The sequence below is a fragment of the Bombus bifarius genome, unplaced genomic scaffold (genome assembly GCF_011952205.1).
Source record: "Bombus bifarius isolate JDL3187 unplaced genomic scaffold, Bbif_JDL3187 scf7180000008166, whole genome shotgun sequence".
Classification (NCBI taxonomy): Eukaryota; Metazoa; Arthropoda; class Insecta; order Hymenoptera; family Apidae; genus Bombus; species Bombus bifarius.
The window spans coordinates 1,160,747-1,185,564 of record NW_022884488.1 but is presented as its reverse complement, the minus strand read 5'-3'; the positions used below and the strand labels follow the sequence as shown (position 1 = coordinate 1,185,564).

General features: G+C 35.5%; 1 protein-coding gene, 1 long non-coding RNA gene and 2 other non-coding genes across 4 annotated transcripts in view; 1 reads left to right on the top strand and 3 right to left on the bottom strand.

Annotated features, from left to right (window-relative positions):
* Nucleotides 1-1,344: 1,344 nt before the first annotated feature.
* Nucleotides 1,345-1,417, bottom strand: Trnav-aac. Its single transcript has one exon. It is a non-coding gene; the product is annotated as a tRNA-Val (tRNA).
* A 417-nt stretch (nt 1,418-1,834) lies between these two features.
* Trnav-aac lies at nt 1,835-1,907 on the bottom strand. The gene has a single exon. It is a non-coding gene; the product is annotated as a tRNA-Val (tRNA).
* Nucleotides 1,908-9,974: 8,067 nt separating this feature from the next.
* The window catches only part of LOC117209233 (ras-related protein Rab-37), a 175,375-nt gene continuing 160,531 nt past the window's right edge, over nt 9,975-24,818 (top strand). The window contains exon 1 of the mRNA XM_033450991.1: nt 9,975-10,073. The gene's annotated coding sequence lies outside the window, so the exon portion shown is untranslated. The remainder of the gene's footprint in view (nt 10,074-24,818) is intronic.
* Nucleotides 20,631-23,961, bottom strand: LOC117209234. The gene is made up of 5 exons (XR_004487881.1): nt 23,556-23,961; nt 23,141-23,468; nt 22,859-23,061; nt 22,381-22,484; nt 20,631-21,228 (listed from the first exon to the last, which is right to left on the bottom strand). It is a non-coding gene; the product is annotated as an uncharacterized LOC117209234 (long non-coding RNA).

Sequence of the window (24,818 nt, the reverse complement as noted above, 5' to 3'; positions counted from 1 at the left end):
TATAGTACAAAAATATGTGAATACCACTTATAGCATCCAGAGACTAAGAGGATGAAAAATCACTTGTAAATGTAAAAATTTAATACACATGCTATGACTAATGTATTAAGAAAGAGATTTATAAAGATTTTCCATGGTGCGTTGGTTGACAGATCATTGCCATATTTTGTTATTTCTTATTTTTCGTTTCACCAGTTATTTGATATCTGTTCTGTTCTACTTCTAGAAGGATTCTATATAGATTTTATACCGGTTCAAAACTGTTGTTAAATTGGTTTTATACTCGTGTCGATATTACGATACTCGTTGTTTTTGATAAAACTTAATTTTTCGTTAGTAAAGGTTACGGAGAAATATATTTATTTTCAGAAATGATGCGAATATTAGTGGTATTAGTAGTAGTGAATAAAATGAATTAAATGCACTAAAAAATGCTAGCAAAATATAATTGATATATTAAATGTATTAAAGAAGAGATTAAGTAGCTCACAGAATTATTTCTTTGAATTTAAAGCTTCACGCGCCAAGTAATAGGAAAGAGTTTGCATTAAACGGAACTCTCTTCTCCAAAATCTTTTTTAAAATCAGCTGTTTTTTTATAAATGTTCAAGGAAAAATACTAAATAGGACACTTAATCCCTTTAACATCGGATTCTATGTAGTTACGAACGGTTTAATGGTTTAATTTCGCGTAGTCACGTCGCGATATGTCGGACATTAAAATCTTCTTCACAGAAAATTCGGAACAAGTGCCGGCGAAATGGATAAATGAAGCTTTCAGTGCTACAGATTTATATGCCGCCGGTGAAACATCATTAATGTGAAGTATGAGGCATGGACGTGCGTTTTTAAAACGCTGGAAAGTATTTTGTCTGCTTTATCTTTGCACCACGCTGTTTTTAATGAAATTTTCGAATTTGGTGTAAGCTATGACTTTTTAATAAATTCATCAATATATTAGGGTACGGGTAATAAATTAAGGTTCAGGAAATTTTCTTATATGTTGTAAAATATCTGAGAGGAGCGCTAAATTGCATCGCTTTGATACTGAAAATTCTAAAAAATAATCCAAGAAATATCAAAAAGTCTAGAGAATAGTGGTTGTATGTCCAAAGTACCGAAGTTCGTAGACATTTTATTAATGAAATATTTCCAAACATATTGAGATTGTTAAAAATTTCATTTTACCACAATTATCTCACGACACACAACGATAAACTACGTTGCACGGTTACTGTTTTTAATTACTTCCACTTTAATTTTGTTATTTCCATTTTCAATTAAAAGTAATTTGTATACTGTGTATTGTGTGTATTTTTTTACAAAATATTCAATGCAAAAAAATGTTTCCGCCCGGGATCGAACCGGGGACCTTCCGCGTGTTAGGCGGATGTGATAACCACTACACCACGGAAACACGCTTGTGCGTCAATTTCTGAACACCGCCCTTGATGAGAATATTAAATTTTCATTTAAAAAATTTCTTAAATCTATTTATTACTTGATCGTATATGATTCGTATATGATGACCTTAATTTTAGAATTAAAACTACATTATACTATGAAATATAGGCTGCAAATTTTTAAAGAGTATGAGTCATGAATATCATATTAAAAATCAGATATGAACAAATAATGATAAAAATTTACTGAAATTACTTTTAATATAATAAATGAATATGAAGAAACATCGATAAAATAGTGATTTAAAGCTAAAATTTTAGGCGGCCGTAGTAAATATAGCAGACAATGATGTTGATCGTATTTTAAAATTACACTACAATCAACTGATACTTTCAGATGTTGGTGCGTAGATACTAAAAAATAAAAAAAATGTTTCCGCCCGGGATCGAACCGGGGACCTTCCGCGTGTTAGGCGGATGTGATAACCACTACACCACGGAAACCAGATACTGGTTGTTCACTAGAGACAGTCCAGGATTTTGCATTTATTTAAATTTATTTATCAATCATTTATTTTTCATTTTCTTTTTATAGCTAAAATTTGACGAAGTAAATATAAACACGCTTCCGATATATATAAAATAATTGTAGAAAACTACTAATCACGATCAATTAGTTCCCTAGTTTCTTTTTAGTGATTTTTTTTCTTAAATGAAGTAAGGTACGACGCTATTGTAAAATACGAGCAATGTCCTTTTTTAATGTATAGATAGATATTTATCTGAACGCATGAAATTCATAACATGCACTATTGGTTTTTATGTATAAAAGATTGATATGGATTTATGTATAAAAGATTAGATTAAAATTCTTTTTCATATACCATGAAATGATCTTTAATATCCTTTGAAACCGTATTTCTAAGCTTCCGTCAAGGAATGTGTGCAGTGTAGTATAAAATTGAATTAGAAATTCTAACGCGCTTATGGTACAGACATAACCTCCAAATTCTACAAGGATCCTGTAACTAAACTTCGTGGATATTTATGACATAAAGTACCAATTGTTCTGTTCGCGATGCTTTCTTTCGCTTCAATTTTTCCTGTGTAGTCATCTGACTGAATTCTATAATATGTACCAGCATGTTAAGTATATTTTTACCAAAATTTATACGCGCACCTAGCGGTAGCGAATATAATACAGTTATAAAATAATTACTAAATAATATCCTTCTTTCCTTTCTTGTTTCCCAAGAATTTGACAGAGCATTGCCTCTGTACTATAAAAGTCTATGAGTGAATATAATTCATAACATCTTCTAAAATCATCGTCAACTAAAAAATTATAAGCAGGGTTGTACAAGAAAATGACATACTTTTTATCAAGAAATTTAGATAACTCTAAGAAACATACGTTGTGATATACTAAATTCATGATACTCTACATAATCTGTCCGCTTTTTGCATGTAAGTTTCCTCTTCCCACGCATTAAAACAACACCGTATAACATAATTTGGAATTATACGTAATAAGCCAAATAAAACGAAAATAAATAAATAAATATACTATACTACCTGTACTATAGTAATTCTACTACAAAGAGTACTATATTTAAATTCCTAATACAACCAACAAGTTTTTACCCAATTCTTACACATAATTCTTCTTTTCACAGTTTCATTCCCACACGTTAGGACAGTCCCATATAGCACAGTTTTCGAGTAGCTACCTGCGAATAGCGAAAGGGTTAATCGAAATCGGCGCTGGAAGGAAGCCGCGTGTCATTCGACGCACAGCAGCATCGTAAATCGAAGATCCACCCGGCGGCCGACCAATCAGCGCCGCGCACCAAATCACCGACACACACGTCGGTGGACCAGCACCGCGTCCTGTTCCTCTGATCCTTTCACGGGCCTTCTATTGTCCTTGACGACCCTCCACTCCCACGCGTTCTTCGCGCTCTCGTCCCGAAAACCTGGCGTATCCTGTCCCCACCCCATCCTCCTGCCTATCCATGGGAGCCATCGCGATCCTTCGACTCGCTGTACGAGGATCTTACCAGCGGAAGGACGAAAATCTGCCACGTCTCTGGTCTCCTGGTAAATATTGACTCGCGCTCCACCGTCTTGCTCGATTTTCCTCGTATTACGTGCTGTATGTATACGTACGTGGAAACGATACAGTGGCACACGAAAATATTTGAGCATTTGTTATAGGACAATTTTATGTATAGTAACATCATGCGTGTTATGTAAAGTAATTAGGAATTTCGTTAGTATTGTAACGACTGGATCGTGGATTTTTGTGCAAATTAATATCTTTGAAAATATAATTAGAAAAGTAGAATCTCGGTAGGTAATTGTTTTAACTACCAAATATTATGAACAACGCTATACTTTGAATGTTCTACGTATTTTTTTACATGTGCAATTTTGCACTTTCAAATTTTCTACAAATGCAGAAAGATCTATGATTAAATCAAAGTTACGTTAGTCAGATTTAAAAACAATCTGAAGTTACAAGATATTTATGACAAATATTTAGTAAAGGGTTAATAACGTGAATAGCTGTTGAAGATGACCTCGTCGAATGTTGAGGCTTACTAATTGATTGTTTGAATACTTTTGTGAGCTCTGCAAAGCGTATATAAATACCTGCACTAAATATCATGTAGCTTATATAAGTACATATTTTCAGATTACTTTCTAATTTGATCAAATCATGATAGTCAGATCTCATTACAGTATCAACGAGATTTCAAATTATTTCGTAAAACACACATAATATATTCGTAAAAAGTTTGTATAAGGATTTTTCGCAGCATCTATGCTCTAAAACAGAACTTCACATCTCACAGTGTATTCAAGTTTCACCTTTTCACATTAAATCATTTCATCCCAATCATCGTCAAATAGCAGCCTGCATCATCCTTAAAAAAACCTTCTAAAGTATAAATCTTCCAATATTTTGAAACAATTCAACGCAACGCGTCTCAACCACTCAATATCAAAGGAGGCTTGAAATTTCGTATGAAGAATCAACAACTCGTGAGAATGAAAAGGGTGTAAAGGAGATAAAAAGGTTGTGAGGGGGTGATATAAGCGTCGGTGGCAAACGACTCGCAACAGTCGATAAACAGAAGAGCTCGGACCACTGTTGAAGAGCGTCGGACCACCCTCCTGGCTAGCGTGAAAGCTCCGTAAAGCCCAATGACATAAAACGTAACAGGACTGACGGGCCAGGCCGCCTTTGGGGTTGGATCACGAGGAATTCACGGTGAAGCAGACCGCGTTATTAACCAACCACGGCGAGGCTAACTCCCGGTTACGTTATTCGACGATCGATGCCTTAGCACTATAGTGGTTAGTGACCCGAAAGTGACTCATTTTGAGTTCAAAAACTATGTAATTGATATTCTGGGCAGGTAACTATACCGATTTAATGGTAAATTGTTTATTTCGAATTTCTAATAGCGAATATGAATCAGAGAAGATTATTATTACTTATATATTTATTTATTTATTTATTACCAGTGTCACTGTTTTAAATTAATTATTGATAGAAGAATTATTCGGAAGACTTACACAATTTTTGTATAGATGCTTGTTTGGAAATAATATCTTGTAATTGTTGCAGATTGTATCTGTTTTAAAAAAAGCTGCACAGAATTTTAATTGAAAGTCATTTACCACTTGGTGATTTAATTTAATTATCGATTTCGATAAATATTTATATAGACAAGTATTGGTTAAAATATTAAATTTCATTAGTGAGTACATTGTCTTCTGCTACTTTTCCATGAATAATTCTTCAGTTTCTCAGCCGACTTACGAACCTATCGATTCCGGACGTGGAAAGATTTTCGATCACAGGAAAGTAAAACGAATCTCGAGCCTCTCCTCAAACATTCTCAACAAAGAATGAAGAAATCACATCAACGAATCTAACATTTTCTGCTATATTTCACATGGAATTTACATTTCTTTCTATTAAATCACTTCCAATTTTTCGGACATTTGAATCATTAATTGTCTCGACTCTCCAAATAGTTTTATTTCGTTTTCACGGCAATGTTACTCCATGAAGCTATTCCATTCGGATATTTACGTGGCAGTTCGTTTTGGATGGCCGGGTGTCGAGGAAGAAAAGCCACGTCGCGCGAGAACAAAGTGGCTTCGTTAGATGCAAATCACTTTTGGAGCCGTTCCAAGTAACGGACGAGGGAGAAAAAGAGACAGAGACAGAGGAGCAACCGGGATAAAAGGCGGTATTTCCGCTCGACAAATTCGTGTGGCAACTCGCGGAGCAGAATCGTAGGATGCCGCGGACGCCTTCGATCCACGGGATCCGAAACGCTGGATCCCCGGCGTCCATTTGGAAATTGATTTCGAGGCTGTCAGCCGGCCTGGAATCCCATCGTTTCGTCGTCGACGGAATTCGACCGCTCTGGGATGCTTGAATTCGAACTCTGTCGAGTATGATACGCGAAGCTTGCCGAGCTAATCGTTCAACGTTGTATTTAACGTGATTATTTGAGAAATGGGTCAGGATTTTACGGAGATATTAAATCTTTTGAATGGTACGAAAGTACATTTAGATCATCTTAGATTATCTTACTGTTTGTTGGTTACCACCTCCTTTTCCAATTGTATCTCCGTTGATATACGTGTTAGTTTCATTATTAATTCGAAATTAATGCTACAGATATCAATCGATAGACTGCAGAAGCTTATGTATTTCTGGAGAATTTCAATGTATAGAAATCTATAGAATACACGCGATATACAAAAATATGTAAAATACCCAAAGTAGAGAGTTTATTGTAATATCTAGTAGGTGAAACAAATTTTGATTCATTTACGCTCCATTTGATTAGTAATATTCATAAAGACATAAAATTACAACAGTTTGCAATCTGTTAATGACAATATCCTTTACTTCGATACAATTTTTTCCTAAAAAGTTGTCTGAGATAGCGAAATTCTAAATTGATTTCTTTTCGAATTTTTGGACTATATAAAATATAAAATACACAGCGATCTCAAACTTTCGCTGGTCGTGTATCCTTTCAATTTTGCATTGAAGCAATGCTCTTCTTTTATAGATGCTTTTATATTTTACGACATTACTTAGACAGTTGCGTTCTAAAGACCATCACAATTACGAATGTGCAAACAAATTCGTACAAACTTGAGAAGAAAATTACTGCTCGAACGTTCAGGTTAATTCGGAAACACTGGAATTTGTGCAAGGATCAGGAAAATGACGGATATCGGCATATTATATAATAAAAGTTGAAAGAAATGGGATACGAGTCTAGGTTTGTAAATGTTTTATCAACAAGTTACATATAACAAAAATATATACATAATACATAAATGAAGTTATTAGATAATATTATCTTATCTATAAAACAGTTGTACATGTCTAATAGAGATAATATACGACGATTTCTACAATGAGATTTTAAAATCAACAAACCTACCAAATAATAATACATTTTTAATATCTTCCTGTTTTATAATTACTGAAAATATCCAGGAACTTTTAACAAGATTATTTCTCGATTCTTTTATTCAGGTATAGACACAACTCCATAGAGTTATCATTTTCGGTGTATCATTTTAATTGTAACTTATATTCTATAGATGTATAAGTCGAGAGTTTTATAATTAAATTATCATTAGAATATCAGTGAGTTATACATTTCAAATACTTCAAAATATTCGCGTACACTTTCCGCTTCTCTTTGTTGAAAGCGGTATATGATCTAGAAAAATGGTGGAATGGCGTAGATGTTTCTACGAAAGAGTGGTTCTCGAGCAACCACGTGAATATTGAAAGACCCAAGAAGGTTGTGGCGGACTGCGGAGGCGGATCATGGAAAAAAGACGCGAGGAACAGAGAAGAGGTAACCAAGAGTCGCGACAGTGTCGTAGCATGTGGTGAAAGACTCGATAGAAATCAGCTAAGATCAAATATTCCTCCCTGGAATACTACTTAAATTGTATCAGGCACTCTTTTTATTATTTCGATGGTTATTTGCGAATTTCAATATTGGAATCAATCGATCTTCTGTGAAGTCTGAACTATCTTTCAAAATATACTACAACAGTTCTATCTGAATTATTATCTAAGAATTTCTAATCTCTTTAAACTGTGATAAATTAATTAATTCTTGCCATTCATACAAAATATAATATAAAAGGCCACATATTGGAATAAAGAAAAACCACGAACAATGAAAACCTCAAATACTGTGAATATTTATGTATTTATGGCAAATATAAATGTACAAAAATATACAAAACGTTTAAAATAAAGTACTCATGTTACAATCTTTAGAAGGCGAAACAAATTTCTATTCATATTCCCTTTCCTTAATCGTGTCTATAAAACTATAAATCCTCATAAATCGGTAATCTAATCATCATAATCTACCACAATAGTCATCGTAATTTAAGCACTGTGATCATAATAACCATCATAATTCGCCTAAATCCGCAGACTAATCATCACACATCTAAAAAATCTATATTTCATTCATTAGTGAAAATCCCATAAACAATTATTCGTATCTCTGTTCAAAATTACAAAACCATTCAAGAGAGCTCGACAACAAGCTGATAAAGTGCGAATCGAGCACGGAAAGGCCACCGGAAGTGTTACGCCACTGGCAGAAGAGCGGCCGGCTTCAAGGAGACTCATTAAAACCGTGCACCACCGGCAGATTTTTCCCCGAGAAAATGAGAGACAGAAAGAGGAAGGGAGCAAGAGAAAACAGGCAAGGTGAAGGGTGCAGTCGGTGGACCACGAAAGATCGCCGGCAAAGGAGCCAACCCGGAACGAAAAGAGAAACCTCGATGAAACGAAGAGAGAAAGATAGAAGTTGTCGCGAATAAACCGGCTTCGGTAATCCTAGATTAAGATCAGTGACGTTCGCGACACTTTCCATCGACTTAACCACACTTCGACTAGTTTTCTCGACTGGTTGACGATGGTTCACGATTCTTTGGGATCGATGTGCTTCGCGAACGATCGTCCAGCTTCGATTATGATGAGCGTAGCTGCTCGTTAGCAGCTCGTTAGCTTCGCTTCCCACCGGAAAATCCTTAATTACTGCGATCGAAAGCGACTAACGCTGATTCTTCTCATCTTTGGATACCGCGACCCCGTTTTAATGGCAAGATTCCGGTTTGAAGTGCCTCTTTGGGAACAATTGGTAGTATATTAAGGGAATGTATGTTCTGAAGATATCTAATTGTAAGAATTAGTTGAGATTGAGGTATCAAATTGACATGTGACGTATGCAAATGTTGCTTTTTACGCGATGTATAATAAAGAGTTTTAGGATGACAGAAATGACTATCTTTTATTTCATTTTAATAGGTACTTATTAATTGACGTATTGTTTATTTGAAAGCTATGAATTTTTAGCCGCTGGATAAAATTTTTATTTGTTTTGATGCCTGGCGCGGAAAGTATTTGTTACGTGACATTTAACTATGCAAGATTTCTGGTAGCATTAAAATTCAAGGCAGAAACGTCAATAAAAATAAAAATACCTTGAAATCATACACATTCGAACACAATAGAAGTATTCATATATAGCGTGCTCGAGTCTAAACTGTAAATGCGAATTAGTCGTAAACTGCCTGCTATATGGAAAAAATATCCAAATAGGAACAGAATGGTTTCATCAATGAATTAGTTTAAATTGGAAGAATTGTTCATTACATGCGTATACTTGACAAACCTATTAAATAATTCATTCACACATTCCAAAACGCTCATAATAATAAATAAAATTAAAAATTCCAATACGAAAATCTCTTATACCAATATAAAATGTTACATTAACAAACAAATACCTTGTAATAACACACACTCGATCATAATAACAGCATTCACACAATCTTCAATTCACCAAATTTTCTGCGATACACAAAATTCTTCAAAATCACTATCCATCTCGTTATACAAATTTCACCGAACATATCGACTAACAGTATGCATGCAATTCGTGCTCGCGATTTTGTCACATTGAATATGATTCACGGATGTAACCTAACCTATAATTCGGAAGAGAAACGCAGGCTATTGAGCTAACGGGGGAATTTATGCGAGTTTCCCTAAGCAGAGTGCGACGAGGCCGGAGAGCAGCGGCGATCCACGACCGAAATAACCGAGATTTATTTCGCGAGGGTCCGCTAAATCCTGTTAAGCGGCGAAAGTGTAAACGCGCCTACGACTTAACAGCGTTTCGCGCGTTACCGTTCACGGTTTGCGAGACCTCGCTCGCCGCGCTGCGAGTCTCATCGATTATCGAGACTAACGAGTCCAATTAAAGTGCCCTCGTGATGCTACCAACTGATCTATTGCGTATCCTGGCTTCGTCCGTTTTATTAGAGGTGAAATAAATATGTACAAGGTGTCAGTGAACTGCTGATATTATGTAGAAGAGGATTGTTTTTCGTTTTTTTTTTATTCTGAACAAAGGTATTAAACGCGTATAAAAGTAATAGTTGTTATTATTTGGATTAATCTATATTTTGTTATTTCTTCATTAGGAATAAATGCAAGGTGTCTCTGAATTGCTGGTATTATTCGAAGAAAGATTCTTTTATATTTCTTTTGATTCTTCATGAAGATTTAAGGTGTAAAGAAAGGTAATTGTTTTTATTGTTTAGGTTAAACATTTTAAAGTTGAATTTGTTAAGACTAGAACAAATAATTAGCTTTTTATTTTTCTGGAAAAGGGTAATATACTATTTATATGTAAGTGTAGATATTATAGGTTAAAACCTCACATTAATCAAGTTACTTGATATATAATTTGATTTCAAGCTTTTATATATAAAAAGATAGGTTATGTGAGTTGAAATTGTTTGAATATAAATAATCTGGCTTCCAGAAATAATATTAATAATGTGTATATATCTAATGAAATATGGATTGCTATATATAAAGTTAGTGAACCAATTAATGACCAATATCAGTAATCATAGAATTAGACATAACATTACTTCAGCTAATAATCATTATTTCTTTCAAATTAAGAAATAATTATCATAAGAGACCACCAACTTTATTTGAAATATGAAAGGATATTTCAAGTCAATATATTAGTATACGCTTTCAAATTACTTGAAATAACTTGATTAATGAGGATAACTCTTTATTATAATTATTCATTATTTATATGTACATATTACAATGTATGTATTTATTATTTATGAAGTACAAACTTCTGATATACATATAATTAAGGATATCCTAAATAGTCGAAAAATTGAATTAATTTCTTGAATTAAAAGCTTCCAATTAAACTGGTTTTTTCACACATGTATGATGTTTCACGCGCTAATATGGCAAGTCTATTTACCTGTGCGCCTGTCGCATAGTGCAAATGCACCTTTAACCGCACGCGTTCCGCGTATGGAACTGATTTATCGATTGGTCGAAAGGCTTTGAATGCCACAGTGTTTTGCGATCGGCCCTGTAATTTCCTGCTTATTCGAACGAATAAAAGAAGACTGAATCGTAAATTCTACCGCAATTCATGAGGTTCTTTTATCACGGATGGAAAATACCATGGACGAAACATTTTATCGGTCCGTATATTGGAAGAATTGGAACTTAACGATCCCGGAAAAATAGAATTCCATTGGTGATTTCAACACAATGAATATACAAAAATACAATATGGGTAGAGCAATACAAAATATACATGAATATAGAAAATATATGAATATTCTTTTGGAATTAATTTAACATTAAAATATAATAAAATTTTATATCAAATTTCGTATATGGAAATTTTACACAAAGGCGTTTCATAGTTTTGTCATGGAATACTTTATAATTTGTTATGGATTGAAAAAATATACAATCCTCCTTAAAATCATGTAATGTCGCAGAGAATATTATTAGAATTGTGTTATCAATTTATCAATTAAGTATAATGAGTTTTTGGTATTAACTCAGCGTTGATTGCTTCGCACGTATCCGATATTATTTTTAGAGAATATAAGATTAGAGTGATCTACAATTTTAGCAAATAGAATTTTTGGAAATTTAATAACAGGATATTGTTCTCTTATTAGGAAAGATTCATAGACAATCTGAGAATGTATATATATGACATATATAATACTAGAGATGCAGTTTTCTTGGACTTCTACATTTTAGACCGTAGAATTCTAGTTTTCTTAGAGAACCTGGGACAAGAAAGTTGTAGCTTTCTCAAGGCGGCCTAAGACAAGAATATTCCAGTTCTTTTTAGCAATCTTGTACTAGAAAGTTTCGACTTTCTCGGAAATCTTCTACAATTTCATATTAAACAATTCTATATTTTCGCTTTAAGCCCACGTTTCCAAAGTTTAAGCGAAATTTAAGGTATGCAAATTCAAAGTAGTTTTCAAACTGAAGTAAAAATAATCCCTTTGCCGTTAGTTTCAACTAATCTCCAAATGCAACCTATTAAAATTGAAATTACCTTCATTATACTCGACTATTGTTTTCTAATAGAATCAAACTTTAATTTTCACGTAAGGTTTCATTTAAATTCTCTGTCTTATTTATTTGTAGTCTACGTGACTGCGGATATCTATGCAAACTCATATCTTTACGAAGGCAAATTAAGAAATCAGATGTAGATGGAAAATTGTATTACCCACTAAATATTTGATCAAGTAGATACTATATTTGACTGTATTATATGTGTTTTTCCCCGATACTATACATTTTTGCACCATTAAATTTCGCGTAGGTACATAAAAATCCGCAATCTACTTGTACGTAACGTGTTTATTGTTACAAACGCTAAAAGCAGGAGAACAAAGAAACGATAACGATGCTTTCGTAGAGCGTGAAAACTGATCGAGTTGAACGCAAAAGTCGGCGAAGGGTCGTTCGTTCTCCGTTGCCCACGTGCATTCCCCATATGGGATTGATTTATCGATCGGTCGGATCCCATAATTCTATGATCGAAGGCATAATTTCGCTGCACCGCGAAGAAACGATCGCAATACTATTGAGACCATCTAACGCGTTCAATGCGTATTGTATTGTCACGTGAATGAGTGGAAATAGCTGCACTTTTTGCTCTTGTTATGCAGGATCGTTTAACGATTTTAAACGATTTTATAATAGATCCGATGCGATGTTATCGGGCTTGAATGGCGGCAGAAACGTCAAGAAGTCGGTATTCTTGCGACAAATCAATGGCTTAATACAAATCAATGTATTATTGGTGAATTGTCGATCAATAGGCATATCCACTAACGCTCAATTGGTTCATTGCAAGTAACTTACATTATTTTGGATTAAGTTATATGATTTTATATAAATATTCTACTTTCTTCCAGATATCTACAAATTGAGTTTTAATTTATATGTATGTTTCAATCCTCAAAATATGACGTATAAAAGAGTTGTATAATATATTGGTGGAGAAATTATCTGTTGAAAAATTGAAGAAATTGTTCTATTTCACAGCTTGTCTTAAATACTGCATGTGTTTTGACGTTTCAAACATACATATGTATACCTTCATTTGTGAAAATCTTGAAACAAAATTATAAATATACAAACGATGTGACAATAGAACTTTCCAATCGATCTACTAATACGATCACAGAAATACAACATATTTTGTTTAATATGAATTACAAGAACGAGAACAGTAATATTCGAAATATTTTCCACTATTTTTTATCGAATGCCTACGAGTAAAATATAAAAGGTACGCATCGAAAAACAGCAGGAATACCGTGACATATACCTATGAAAAAAAGCAACGAACAAAGGCATGAAAAAAGGTTCTTTCACATGGCCGTGTGTCCTGTTATCGAGGATGTACCTAACCCGTACTTTTTTCGACGTCCGTTACACGTCGCAGCGATTCACGTCGGATAAGCTTCTGAATGGCGGGACGGTGAGTCGATGAATCGATTTTCACCGGAGAGGCATCGACGTGGCCACGATGTGGCATGCGATGCGGCTCAATAATTTATTATTTGAGCAGTCGCCGGAGACGATGCTCCGAAACCATCGCGACGTAGAATTATTTCGGTCGCCGCACGATACGCACGGCTCATCAACTTCCAGCTTACATACTTGCGCTGTGCTCATAAATATGCTTGCGAAAGTTTCAATCGATTTGTACTAACAACACGCAGAAAGCTAATAATCGAACGCAACGTTTACTATCTTTTATCTGAAATCAACGTGTATAAGAGAAAGCATTGATTTCACGTGCAAGATATTTTTGAACGTCAATGTGCCAACGTCCAGTCGCGTTTTTGCACCTCGATTAGATCATTTAAATTAGATTATTTATTTTAAGATATTAAAGCTTAATATAGAAAAGAAATGTTCGGATACTGAAGTACTGGGAATTTCGTTTGCTCAGGTATTCCGTGATTATTTTGAACCGAATGACAGAAATTAGTATTTCTTGCGGTACAACGATATCGTGAGTTGTATGTAGTAGGTACATTAAGGTTTAGAAAATATCAGGACGAAAAGATTTAACTGAATAGAAATTAATTGCCATAATATGGAAATTGAGGAAAGTCATGAACAACTGTTATGACATATAACTTTATGAAAGTTGAAGTGTAATAAATATTAAAGTATAATTGTCAGATGAACGAAAGACGTAATTGATGAGTCTGACTTCTGAGAGGAAGAATTAAAATGTAAAATATTGTAAAGTGTGACTCTTGAAGAATTAAAAAAACCTTGATGCTTCATCATCTGCCGCAACTTCTCAGGACACAGGATTGCGCAATATGTATCGATCACTTCCCTTAACGTAACCAATCAATCCCAGCACGATGATTCAACATCAACAACGATTCGAACAACAAGCAAAAGAAGCAACGGAGAGATTAAAATAGCGTTCGCGGATAACGCGTGTCACGAGTTATTTTTAAACGCGACAGGCGCATTCTTTTCGCGGCTGGTCTATCAATAGTCGGCCCCGGTAATATCTGCTACGAACATAATAACGATATTTCAGGCTGCGACTTTGACTTTTAACGCCTCGTGGGACGAGCAAAACCAACGAAGCTCCTGTTGCGTCAGTTCATACGTGAAATTCTTTTCCTTGCACTGATCGACGATAGTTTACATTTCGATATTGTAATTCGACAAACTAGAATCCAGGTTTTAACAAATAAGGTTAAAAACTTTCTCTGCCTTTATCATAGTGTTAGAAGGTATTAAGTTTAAATTAAATTAAACTCATTTGAAACGAAGTTCTGTCAATGTCAGCGTGTGCAAATGCAAGTATGAAACTTACACTGTAATTAATAGACCGTGGATTTCTGTGCAAATTCGTATACGAAATAATATTAATATTAATTAGTACTAATAATAATAATTTCGAATATTCGAAATTCGAAAATTCATTCTAACGAGTACGTGTCCCGCCTTGAATATTTTACATATTCAACATATATAACGTTCTGTGCATTTTTGCATCTTCAGATTTATCACAAATACCCGAGAATCTACAGTTTAATGTCAACAATGCAATTTAAACTACACACGATACACAAAAATGGAGCGAAAGTGTAATAAAGTTAGAGAAAATTGTTGAATAAATAAATAGATTGAAATTAACTTTAGTTTAGAAACAGCCTGTATCTACGTGTATGCATAATATCTAAGAAACATGCAACATCTCGTTTTAGCTTAATTTAGATTATAGTACGTTATTATAATAATTCAGTCTTATTAAACGTCAATTATTGTCATTTACCTGGGACAACATACAAATTAGCTTGAACTGTTTGAAAGTTGATCGGTCGATGGTTGGAAATCAATTTCCGCTGGCATATGTAATCGAGCGATCGAGCTCGTGTACTGGCGTGTTTATTGCTAATTAATCGAGCATGCTCGACTGGAGGAGAGCCGGTCGGATTGATGCCTACGATTAACTATTCAGAAACGATGCGCTTGCTGCGTTAAGACATCGTTTCGTCTTTGCCACCGTGGGATGTAATTGACCAATGTGATGTGTACACGCTATTAATATATATCGTATCTTCCGATACATAACGTGCATCCTGATTTTAAAACGAGACTTTATAGTAAAAAGACAATTGCAAATATTCGTAACAAACAATTAAACGATTTCGCGGTTAAATTGTACGTAACCAATCACCGCAATTTAGGATAACTATGTACATCTTATGTGAGGAAATTAGTGTTGAAATTATGGGTAATATACTGTAATTTCTATTATAATATAATTTACTATATAACATAATATGTCGGTGATTTGCTATTATAAATGTGTTACTCGATTATTAATATTATATAATTGAGAGATTATTCGTTATTACAGGATATTATTATTATTATGTACATTGGTAGAAATTGCTATCCGCGTTTAAAACTACTATACATATAGGGTGTTCGTTCCATTCATTGACCGTTTACTTTCTGAATATTCTTTGATTTTCTTAATCCTTCGTACTCCGAGAATGTTTACTATACAATCGATACAATCAAAACAAAACTTCTTGAAATCAAAGGTTTTATTTTGAAAAAAAAGACGTTATACAGTTTACAAATCTTGCTGATCGGATAGATAGGTATAGATATTTTACTATATATCCTAAAAATGATATTTCAAGAAATGTTAAATGACATTCCATATAAGAGGATGAAAAAGAGCAAGTAAAATATGACAGTGCGACAAATAAACATTGTTATATGGTCATATCAGTCCAAGTGTGCACAGAGCTTAATATCAACAAGTGGAACAACGTCAAAGAGAATCGAATCGAAACGGGACAAACGCGACAACTATTGTACGTGCCTTTAATTTTGGCGTATTCATTGGCAGCTATTGCATTCACGTTTCTGCGAATACCTTTTTTCCCATCTGCTTTGTTAACGTATCACAAGGCCGTGGTGGGATCGTAGCCGTGTGAACAACTTTTGTAGAATAGAAGAATGAAAATGTGAAATGTGAAATTGATAAAAATATATCTTTATACAGCGATATTATTTTAACAAAAACTGCAGCGCGTGTTTGTGTTGAAAGAAAATGATTGCAGATTTCGTTTAGCGAATGCTAATAGAATAACAATCCTTCATCGACCAAAAGGGTTAAATAAAAAAGAAAGCTTTGCCACTCTATTGTTTAAACAATTCATTGAACTTTAAGCGCCGTGTCAGTCACCTGTGACTGACAGTATACTCTTCGTTCAGGCCGCGTTAGTCACTGTTGGCATACAATTAAAAACTTATATTTTCGTATAAATTGCACTGGGACACGAACCACAGACAATTAACCGAAGAGGAAGCATTTCTAACAGAATGTGGAGTACAGATTGCGATAAATTCATAGAAGAAATATATTCGAAGATATACACGCAACCTTGCACAGATCTCTGGCCGCCAGCAGATCGATGAAATCGAATATCCCGAGCTAAACGGAATGGAAGACAAAACAGGCTTGGCGCTTAACGTGTTAACTACGTCTATCTAATGTTTCACGAATATCAACTTATAGTACGGATGAAATCAAATGAAAATCTACGAAATTTCTAGCCAAATTCTCAATCAAATACTCCATTACACTCTTTCAAGATACATCTGTCTCTTAATGATAATGAGAGAGAGTAATAATGTGAACTATAAATGAACTTCCATCACAAAAAAAGCAATGTTCCTGGATCACCTCGATGTTGAAGATTAAATTTTCAGATTTAACCTTAATAGATACTCGTTAGCTCGACTACGTTTAAATTTTGCTCGAAAAACAAATTTGCTACGAAAACGAGCGAATAAGAATGTTCTTCGCGAGTTGTCGATCAACGATTGGAACGATCTATCGTTCCAGGTGCGCGAAGGAGTTTGTCGGGCGAAAAAGGAGGTCGCGAGAGAACAGGAAGGACGGTGAGAAGGCGAAGCGACAGGAAGAGAACCTTTCCTCCCATGATACCCGCGAATTTGCATGTGAGCCGCCTTGGACCGACCGGTCGAGATATCGATTCGCAGGTGGCTAGCCGAGGGGATCGCTTACAATACGATTTATTACGGGGGACCACCTGCTTGCAGAAATCTCAATCGTGCCGACTCGATGCCGCCACAAACGGGAATGATGGAAACGCGGAGGAACCGCTTCCTACGGGATCTTCATTAGGATGTCTAGATTTCTCTTTTTAAATGGTGATTGTTCGGTTCAAATTTGGACTGGTGTTGACTTTCGTTGACTTTTTTAGATTGAAATGAAATTTGAAGGAAATTTAAGTTACAATTTGATACTAATTTGAGATCGTCTAAATTCGTCGAAGGAAATATTATTATTCGTGTTATGAAATAACGTTGTCTTTTTTTTTTAGATTTTTTTAGATTTTCTTAGATTGAAATGGAATTTGAGGAAAATTTCAGTTACAATTTGATACTAATTTGAGATCGTCTAAATTCGTCGGAGGAAATATTATTATTCGTATTATGAAATGTTTGTCTTAAAATATTTGAGTGTTTCATTGCAATCATCAGGCTCTATATGGTCATAATTCATTCTTCGATAATTATTATATCTAAAGGAAGTACATACTTAGCGAATGTTGTTCGTATTATGAAATGTTTATCTTAAAATATTTGTGTGTTTTATTCTATTAATTAGGCTCTATATTGAGATAATTTATTCTTCGATAATTATTAGGTATATCCGAAGGAAGTACATATTTAGTAAAAATTATTCGTATTATGAAATGTTCATCTTAAAATATTTGAATGTTCCATTCAAATTATCAGGCTCTATGTAGTAGATAATGTATATACATTATTCGATATTACATTTATGTATGTATTTATTAGTTTGTACTTCTTGGCCTCGCGGTCAAGAAATGGACTTGGCTTACATTCAATTACCTATAATATACATATAGATATCATACTTATGGTACCTATATAATCATATAGTTGAGTTAAGTCTGAGTCATGTAGACAGTTTGAAGAATTAATATCTTGACATTACCGTCAATTTAGAAAAATAATTGCAGTGACTAATTTTGGAAGGATGAAACCGACGCAAAACGTGTGATGACAGAATCTTTCAAATTAAAGTCATGTTTGTGTTATGATCGTCCTTTTGAAAGTATTTCTTTTCAAACTAACAAATAGTATGCAAAAATTTAATTAACTTGGAAACTACCGCCGTGTAATATATAAATCAAACATTTACCAAAGAAATCAGAATGAAAGTGAACATCTACATAACACCAGGAGAAAAGTAAGCTTTTATTCTCATACTTTGCAAGATCATTTTAAATCATTCGCATCCGCTTCCGAGTCTATGGAATTTCTGTAAAAAGTCACAAATGCATCACTCTGACCATTCTTATAATTTTATTGCCGATACGTTTAACCTGTAATCGACATAAAATAAAAAGTACCGTTACCTCTAAAAACTATCTGCCAAAATTTCAGTCAGGTCTATGAGCCAAAGTACCAAGTGTTCGTATATTTACATACAAAATCGCAGCGCCCACAAGCGTCCCACGGCTGCTTGGTCGAGAGGGTCGAAATGAATGAGAGGTGGACGCGAGAGCGTTACGAAAGAACTAAAAAAGGAAAAAGAACAACAAAAAAGGAAAGAGAGAAAAAAAGGTAAAAAGAACCCTCGGTGGCAGCCGGTCCAGCGAGTTTTTGACCGTCTGGCGCTAACTGTTGGCCCCCGTACTACCTTCTCAGGTACTATGGTGCCGTCCCACACGTGGTCCCACTCCAACCGCATGCTCTTTCCGACAGAGAAACCCTTCCTCCTATCCTGGCCGCCCACAACTCGCTACACCACGGCTCCTGGGTGATTTATGGGACATGCCGGAAACACAAAAGGGGGAGAACGGTTTCCAGCGGAAAAGAGCCAGGCAAAGGGTGGAACTGTTTTTGCTAGCCTGCACCCAGGATGCCACGTGCCGCATGGTCAGGTGAATGGCAGAAGACCTTGTTGTTGTTAATTAGCTTAGGAGAATTTAGGGACGATTTTGATTATGCTTGATAGTGGTTGTTATGGAGGAGGGATTTGTGAGTGGTTTGTAAGACGAAGTTATGAAGAAGAGTAATAGAGGAAGGAATAGAGGATTTTATGAGTAGATTGTAGAACATAAACATATAATGACTTTAGAATGTATTTTATGTCATTTTCTTGGGAGAATTTAGGGATGATTTTGGTGATGGTTGATAGGTGGTTGTTATGGGGAAAGGTTTTGTGAATAGTTTAGCAAGTGGAATTATAAAAAGTGGTGGGAAAAGGTTTAGGATTTTATAGACAGATCATATCTATATCACAAATATATAGTGACCGGAAAAGGTCTTGGTACATCATTGTATTTGTTATAGCATCTACACAGGTATTAATTAATTTGGTCCAAGCTTATTAAATTTCATGTCATTTGATAGTACTGGCATGTGACTAAAGAAATTTGATACTTCAAAAACGAAATGTAGAACTTGATAAAAAAAGAATCTGCTTCAAGGTCAACACTTTTTATAGTCGCTAAATGCCAATTTGTATTGCGTGGACTAAAGCTTCGTTCAGATAACTTAATCTACTACAATTCAATCTACTATCTGTTTTGTTATTTACATTCGAGCAAGTTAAAATTACAATCATTTTACCGGTGTAAACTTGCTAGTTGGTGTGAAATATCTTTCCAAGTTTCTACATACGCTTGTTCTCATTAGCGATGACTTCAAATCGATTGAATCCAAGTGACTAAAATTACATCTACGCTGATAGCAAACGTGTTATGCCTCGTCTCCATTGAAAAAACATCAAGCAACTTCTTGCTGTTCCATGTTTATCGAAAACTTGCACCAATGTACAGAAATTATTTCTGTAAGTTACTGTTCGTTGGAAATGTTCTGAAACACGTAACAACAAAAAGCGACAAAAAATTCCTCGTTGTCGCTTCAGTGCGAATCCAGCTACAGATTACGTTGCTTCAGTGTGAACAAAATGTTTCTATAAGCTGCTGTTTGTTGGACAATTTTTTTTTTATTTATTTAATTTGTACTTTACAATTCGTCCAGCTGGACATTTGGTATATTTTTTTAACTTGGAGATGTCGTAGAAAAGGCGACAAGCAGGTTGCTCGGTTTATTTCAATGGAGACGAGACTTCACTATTTTTCCATCTTGTGTTTACAAATGGTGGGACTCTTGAGAATTGTGCTTGCAATTATTACGTCATTGCCATACTCCAATCAGTGTAATTATCGCACAATGAGCAATTTTTGTCCGCGTTTAAGAAAAGAAAACAGTCTTGTAGTTACGGCTTTTCCTTTCCTATCCAAGCGTTGTTTTCTCAAACAAACATCATATTCATCCATGCGCCAAAGAGTTAAGTTCCGTCTTAAGTCGAAAGATTCCAATATTTCTCTTCTCGTATTCCCGTATTCCCATTAAAAGGACGAAAATCTTGCTGGAACGTTGTGCTATATTTAATCAGTCTCGATATTATCTTTCATCCTGAGCTTCCTCGATAAAACGAACGATCGTGGAACGCTGATGAGGAGGTGGAACGGCAGGAGGTAGAACGAACGGCCGTGAGGAGGTCGTTCGAGTGAGTAAATGGCACGTCAGCGTGAACTGCGGGCAATATCAGCGGCGAACGTCAGAAGGCCGGCCAACTTTTTTTCCTAGCGAACACAGACAAATCGATATCTACCCGTGCGGTGGTTTCGCGTTTTCCTGCTGCAGCAGCCTCGACCGCAGGGTCACTGACACACCGTGCCACTGTCTCCGATGGAACCGGCTACGTTTTTAGTTTCGCCTAGCCACGATTTTCCGCTGATCAACGGAAAAGTAGATATGTAAGCATTAGGTCGTATGAATGTGCATATGTACAGGAAATGTTTCTTTTCTTCGGTTAAAATAAATAAAAGAATATATCTTCGGTTTTCCCATCGAAACTGAGTTTACCAATTCAAATAGTAAAGCCAGCCAAGTAAAATGTTATTGACTTTTGGTTAACAAGTTTTCTGCTTATCTTTACTGTCTTTTCGTTAAATGGTATGGTACCTGTTCCAAGCGTCCAGAGACACACGTTTCCCAAATGCCACGCTGAAAATGATTTATCCTGGTAAAGAAACATTTCATGGATTCATCTTAACGTATCAGAAATGTTAGATTGTGAAAAACTATGAATGTTCAATTACCATAGTGAAAAAAGTGCAAAATTTTTGAAAACAATGAGTGAATCCTGCTGTTATTTAATTAACAGCAATTAACAGACGTATGCAAGCAAAATAGCTGCAAGATTTTCCTTTAATTTACTTCTTTTTAGCTTCGATTTTTAAGAGCTGTATTTTAGACGGAAAAGATGTAGCATAATAGTTTTACGTTTAGAAGTGGTGGAAAATGATCATTGCTGAGATCTATAATTCTTATAACTAAATTTTAATAATTCTTATAATTATAATTATAATAAAAATATCGAGAAACAAGAATCGATTGTTCTGTTAATTGAACATAAGAAAATGTCTTTACTTTGTATATTTTGAATAGCGTATTTCATATAGGAGAATATGACAACTTTATGTTCAAACATGATTGGTAACAGATAAAACTAAAGATTTTTCGGAAAGCGGAATCGTCTAATTTGGCTTCTTAATTTCAAAGATGTTTAATTGTGTCTGATACACGAAGAAAATATTTCCAAGGAACTTATTTTCACTTCACAAACTATTGGTTCTTCTTAAATAACTGAATGATGGAGCGTAATAAGTTCCATCTTATTTGAAACACAAACTTTCTCCGTTTCATGTCACGAACCTAACAGTCGTATTGAAGTCAGAATCTATACGTAGTACTATGAACAATCCTTAGAATTATCGTTTTCTACATCGTCAATTATCGATAATAAGTGACAAAGGTGAGATAAAATTAGAATATCTGAAGGAGTGAAAGACAAACAAACATAGATTCTTGCGACGATAGTACCTGTCCCCATTAAACTAGGATCAATCCACGAGACGCCATTCAATCCAATCGTGTACAAGGAAAGCAAGAGAAACTGGGTCAGCGCAATTTCATAAAACCTCTTCCTGCAACAGCAAACAACGCGATGTACTCGCTTTTATAACGTTGCATCGACCCACATTCCACCAGCCGCGTTTAATGCAGTTTTGGACGAACGAGCGGAACGTGTAAACTCGTGTCCATCGAACAATAAACATATTTTCTTTAAGATATTTCAACATAGATAGATATCCTTATAAAATTCCAGATTCCAATGAAATGCCAAAAAATTAGATCGTTAAACGAATATAAGTTTGGTACGTCTAAATAAATTTGGTAAACAGTATAAGAATTAGTCAGAAGCTATAACTGATCAATTTCATAAATGGAAAAGTGAAAGAAAGGTACTTAATGAAAATATTATTTCTTTTTAAATTTGTCGTGGAATTTACCTACTTACAATATCATAATTTCCTCGTGTGTTCACGAGAGAGGTTCATATGGAAATATTAGTATTTGAAGGTCCAAAGGAGATAATCTGTAGTAATTTTGAATCACAATATCCTGTATGCTGTTCGTTTAAAGTAATCGAAATGTAATTGTAAAACTTCCCGAAAACCTCTCAAAAAATCCCTTTCCAGTCTTCCCAGTATACTTTCAATGCTGCAAAAACCAACACATTTAAAAGATTGCCATCACAACTCCAACTCAATATGATCCTCGTCCTCGCAACTACACTAACCTCCACCACCTTCGCTTCGATCCAGACTCTCCAACGCCACCTCCTATTGCCGAACAACGAGACAGACTCGCGTTTCTCCTAATAATCCCAGCATCAAGGCAAAAAGAGCCGCCAAAGTGGTACTGGTTGCTCACAATAGCAAGCGTGTTACTTCCTGGCGTTCCTGTCGCCTTGCTCGAAGCGCGACCCTCTCCTCGTTTCTTCCACGCACAGCAGAGAGAGCGTGACACTCTCCTCGTCGCGACAGCACTGGCAGCACCGGTTTGGTTCCACCAAATCATCACTCCCCTCGACTCATTCTCTGTCCGCTTACCCCTTCGTTCGTCGCCTGTGAATATTCGTGATTAGGAGAACGAGAGACTGACCTTTCTCTCTCTGCTTAATATCTTCATCTTTATTGGACGTTCCAGCATACCTCCTTTCTTGTTCCTGAACAGAGAACACCTCCTTCGTCGTTTCACGTTCCTCGTTTGGCTTCTTCGGTCGTGAATGTTCGGCCTGTGTTCATCCAACTGCGAAACTCCTGTTACTTATCGGGTTTTGTTGGCTTGTCTCTTGGTTCGTTAGAGGGAATTAAGTAGCTTCTTAGATAGCGTGGCACCCTGATACCATGGGCAGACGGACGCAGACGTGCAAGATGGCACGCCCAGCTGACGCCACGCAGACGCCGTCGTCGCCCGCTGCCGCCGTGGAAACAGGATCGCATACACGGCAATTGTTGTGGATTGTGGAGAGTCGAGAGAGAGACTCGGCAGATCGAGTCGAGCTTTTGCTGGGTTCACTGAAGCCTAGTTCATACTGACAGACAATTGTCCAATCGGCAATCGGCATACGTTGTCCGCGGAAAAGCTGCGGATGTATGTACTAACACAGCTGGAAAAATAATTAGCGAGAGAGCACAATGGCTGTGAAAGTACACTATATGCTATATGCTTTTGTTTATATACGTCACATTTTTGGCTAATATGCATGCTTATCTTTATGATTGCGTTGGACCTAGCAGAAACAACCAATCAGTCCCGCGTTTATTTCTATTGTACATTGTCTGGCAATGTCGCATCGGACTGATAATGTCATCGACGAATAATCTACTTACTTACTTATGTAGACTATTTATTAGTTTGAATTAGGCTTAAGTTCACCTAATGTGAATGGAAGTTTGGGTCTATTTTTGTCAATTCCTGCGACTTTTGTTCAGATTTTGGGCCTTTGGTGGGTTCGGAAGGATCGAGTTTGCAGTTGCGAGTTCGGCGTGAATATTTGTAAGAAACGTCGGAAACTTCTTGAGCGTTGTTTAACTTCTGAGACAATGACTCTTTAGTGGTTTAGTTTTCGTTACGACTTAATATTTTTGATGAGAAGAACAGAGAAGAGATTTGCGAAGATTTACTTTGATAATTCGACGAGTTTATTCGGCGTGACTGAGACGTATGACTCGAGATGTTCACAAAAAAACGTTTTAGAATTTTTAAATATCCAGTTTTTCCGTTGATGATGATTTTGCAATACTTTTATGGCCTTATACTGCGATTTAGTAGTTTTCATAGTTTCGAAAGGTTCTATTCGCTGGGTCTAAAGGAACGTTAGGTTTGTTGCATCGAGGATCGGTTAAAAACATCGAGTGGATGTATAGAACGGCGTGTTATCGCTGATGATAATGACGCAGTGCTGATATCGC